Here is a 3,567-nt window from a genome sequence, read left to right on the forward strand (position 1 = left end):
TTGGTGATATATAAACCAAGTAGCAGCTAGTAATTAGATAAGAATTTTTCCAGTGCTGTTTAGAAAAATCTTGAGAGAAAAATTATCTAGTTTGTACTAGGACGCAGCTGTGATCAACATCTAGAATCACAGATTTTCTGAAATACCATCTCTGGTGGAACAACAATCCACCAGAAAAGTTTTTAAGGTCTGTTGTGTTCTTTACATTAGTGCTTGAATATATATCTGTCTGTATTAGCTTAAAGCAATTCACACACTTGTTTATCTTGAACACAAAGCCTTTAAAACTGCTCAAAACTTGAAAAAGTTTTGAGATTTACATTCAACCCCCCTTCTGTAAATCTCATTGTTAGTCCACTAGGAATAACAATTGGTATCAGAGCAAGCTCTTGACACACAAAGAGTTTAAAGATCTTGGAAACTAACAAAGATGAGTAAGAAGGATATTGGAGTAAAAATCCCAGTTCTTGACAAAGACAGTTATCACCATTGGAAGGTGAAAATGTGTAATAACCCCAAAATTTTTCAACTTTTTGTAACCCTTGTGAATAGTGTTTTAGCTGAATGAGAAAACTTTCACGCCACACTATGTAGGGGTTCTGTTATGGATATTCTGGGATTTTATTAGTACTATATGAAGTATATAAGTGTATGTAAATATCGTCAGAACCCAATTCCGAACACTTTGGTTTTTCCCGGAAATCCACAAGATACGGAGAGAATTGAGTATAAGGTAACAGGATAAAAAGGATTTAAATTAAAGGATTATAATAGAGGATCATAAAAAGGAATATAATGTATTGAGAAAGGTCAAGGGAACCTAAGTAATAAGATCCCGGGTATGATCCTTCAAACGATAAACGAGAACGAAAGTTAAGCGAACCGTGCAACAGATCAGCGGTCATTAGGCAAACGATTAGGGAGTTAATCAAAGGGTTTAAGGGGAGTGATGTCATCCAACCAATAGAAAGGAGACAAGGAAGGGAGGATGACATCATAGGGGTGACATAAGCATGACATGGAAGGAAGGAGGTGTGGTTGGTTTAGGACCACACAAATGCAAGGACAAGGTGGTAATTTGCTAAATCAAAAACAAAACCAAGCCAACCAACTAGCAAATCATTTCATCAAAAGTCAAAAAAAAATCAGCCAAGGCATTGTTCTTCATCTTGCTCACGGCTTTTTGCATTTTTCAAAGCTTAAAATTTCCAAAATCAAGATCCAAGCATCCTTAATTGGTAAGAAAATTCCCTAACCTTCTTTATGCTTAGTAATGGCTATATCATAAGTTTAAGCCACAAATTCTTTCTCTAGCTTCTTGATTTAATCATTGGAGAAGACAATGAATAGTGTTTTCAAGTTTTAACTTGAGTTTTTTTCTTGTTTTCTTGAAGATCCAAGCTTTCTTAAGACTACTCCAAGCTTATTAAGGCTTCCTAGCTTCACCCACCAATCCAAGGAAGGTATACCACTTTCAAACCCTAGGTTCATATATATTATAAAGTGATTTTGATGAGTAAGATGTTATGGTATCTTGTTGTTATGTTTAGAGTTGAGATTTGGAATGGTGGTGAAATGAAATGATAATTTAGTGGTTTTGATTTAAAGAAACTTAAAGCATGATTAAAGTTAGGTTAAGCATATGTATGAATGAGTAATATTGAATTGTTTGGGATTGTTATGATGTGGTAAGGATGGGTGTTTGATGTGTGTGGATTTGAGGATGGTTTGTGATGATTGTGGGTAGTTTTAAAAATGGGAAATCGCGTAAACATAGCCGTCGTAATGTCCGATTTACTTTAGACTGCTTTTGTTCATAACATTTGGACCCGATAACTCCCTGCTAGATTATGACCATTGCCATGTTTAGATAGTTCATGTTATGAGCTTCGTTTTGATATGTAGTTCGTTTGATTCCGATGTACGGTTTAGGAGAAACGACCGTTTCAAGTAACGGCGTTTCACGAGCGAAACTTTTTCCCTCGCCTTACTTTGGAATGTAGGTTAAAGACCAAAAAGGATTAATTAATGTGTGAAACATTTATGGTAAGTGTGTTAGGCAGTTGGTAAGTCATTCACGAAGGAATCGCGTTAAAACTCGTAAAGGTCAATTTATTAAAAATGGTGGAGCCGAGGGTACTCGAGCGAATTAAGTAAATCGTTAAGCGCGAAAGCGAACGTTAGGACTCTAAATGGTTAAAGTCTAGTTTCTTAAGCGACCGGGGTTTAATTCCGACTTATGTTGTTGTTCATAGGTTATCGGACCCACTCTAAGCTTAAGCCTATCCGGGAGCGCTCAGGCAAGTTTTCTACCCGTTATACTGTTGTTGTGATGTAAATATATGTATATGCATTATCTTGTGATATTGCATGATTGTTATTAGCAAATTTTGCGATATATTGGAGCATGCTGATATGGTATATATGCATGTCTGTTTCATAATCTGGTTATCTATATGTTGATTTCAATGCTTATAGTTGCATAATACCTATGCTAGAAATAAGCAAGTAGTTGCGTATACCCTTAGTATAGGGGATAAAAGGTGAGCATATTTCTAAACCGGGAGTCGATGTTCCCGAGTATATTATATATATATATTTATTTATATATATATATATGGATATAGTTTTTAAAACTATTAATCGAATAAGGTTTATTCGATAACTTTAACTTTATTTTATTATTGAATATTATTTCGAATATTATTCGAAGGCGTATGACTCCTTTACATTATTTATTGGATATTACTTGGACATTCATTTGAGGATGTATGACTCCTTTATTTTATTTAATGAATATTATTTATAATATTCATTCGAGGTATTATGACTCAGCTTATTTTATTTATTGAATATTATTTGAATATTCATTTGAGGATCTATGACTCCGATTATTTGCTGAGATATATTCTTTATTTTATTAAAGAATAAGGTGTCGATAATCAAACTTATTTTTGATTATTCAAATAAAGATATTACTTTCGTATAAGTATATCTTTGATTTTTTTTGCTATTCATTTCAAGTATAAGTTTTAATACTTCTACTTCAATTATTTTATAAAGATTATTTTTTTATGGGAATATTATTTAAATAATAATATTCAGACATTTTCTAAATATTCTGGGGACTGATTTACTTCATCAAATCAGTTTTACTCCAAACACTCTTTAAAGTGTTTTCGAGTCTTTAAAATGATTTTCAAAAGTTAGAGCGGATCCCAAAACTATTTTTATATTTAAGATCTTCCTTTTAAAAAGGGGATTTAAATACTCGCTCAAAACATGGGGGATCCGGCTCGGTGGTGTGTTTTATATTCGCAACAAGGTTGCTGTCTTGGTAAAAGAGTGTTTGATTACTTACCCAATATTCGGGAAGTAAAATTCTTGGAACAAGTTAATCCATTAACAGGCATCGCCTGGGAAATATCGGTGAGTTTTCCTTTCCAACTAGGTACGACTTCTTGGTGGAGCCGTATCAACAAGTTTCTACTTGGGGAAAGGGGGAAACGAGCTTTACGTTTCAGAGTCATGGATTTCATCTGAACTAGGAGTGGCGTAAGTGGCCGA

At 33.9% G+C, this 3,567-nt stretch overlaps 1 long non-coding RNA gene across 1 annotated transcript; it reads left to right on the plus strand.

Annotated features, from left to right (window-relative positions):
- Positions 1-1,144: 1,144 nt before the first annotated feature.
- LOC141684304 (uncharacterized) lies at positions 1,145-2,289 on the plus strand. Its single transcript, XR_012560625.1, has 3 exons — positions 1,145-1,238; positions 1,395-1,463; positions 2,256-2,289. It is a non-coding gene; the product is annotated as an uncharacterized LOC141684304 (long non-coding RNA).
- Positions 2,290-3,567: the final 1,278 nt, after the last annotated feature.

The sequence above is a fragment of the Apium graveolens genome, chromosome 9 (genome assembly GCF_009905375.1).
Source record: "Apium graveolens cultivar Ventura chromosome 9, ASM990537v1, whole genome shotgun sequence".
Lineage (NCBI taxonomy): Eukaryota > Viridiplantae > Streptophyta > Magnoliopsida > Apiales > Apiaceae > Apium > Apium graveolens.